Source organism: Xiphophorus maculatus, chromosome 1 (genome assembly GCF_002775205.1).
Source record: "Xiphophorus maculatus strain JP 163 A chromosome 1, X_maculatus-5.0-male, whole genome shotgun sequence".
Lineage (NCBI taxonomy): Eukaryota > Metazoa > Chordata > Actinopteri > Cyprinodontiformes > Poeciliidae > Xiphophorus > Xiphophorus maculatus.
In genome coordinates, this window is record NC_036443.1 from 20,561,042 (window position 1) to 20,561,615 (window position 574).

The window sequence follows — 574 nt, forward strand, 5'->3', positions numbered from 1 at the left end:
CCTGAGGAGGTGCGCCACCTTTTAATAGTCTGGCCGGATTAGGGACGAGGGATGGAGTGAGGTGTTAGCAGAGATTGAATTAAGACACAGTTTGAGAGGCCTTGCACACATTAACAAAAACACACACACTGAGACACACAAGACATCACGGGAGAAAGCTCTACAAATACACAGCACATAAAAGATGTGAAGCATTTTCTCAGTGAGAAGTTAGAACCACGGTTAAATAAACCCATTAATTACTGTCATGTGCATCTGCGCTGCATGAGAATTAGCTGAGAGGACCGAGTGGGAGGGGAGGCGGAGGAACGGTTTGGAATTTCAGCCGTTCGGAGTGGACGGACTACAAATGAAATTTCTGCAGCAATTCAACTTATTTGCATCTGTAAAAAGCTTAATCCTTAACCACTGCAAGGCGGAGAGCTCCACTTATAGTGTTGAGTGTAATCAAAATCAGCGGGTTATACTGCTCATAACAGCTCTTACACAAACACAAATTCCAAAGTTCAAACAAAAAGAGAAGGCAGTTAAAATCACTAAATTTTCCCTTGTAAAATGGATAATAACAGTCATA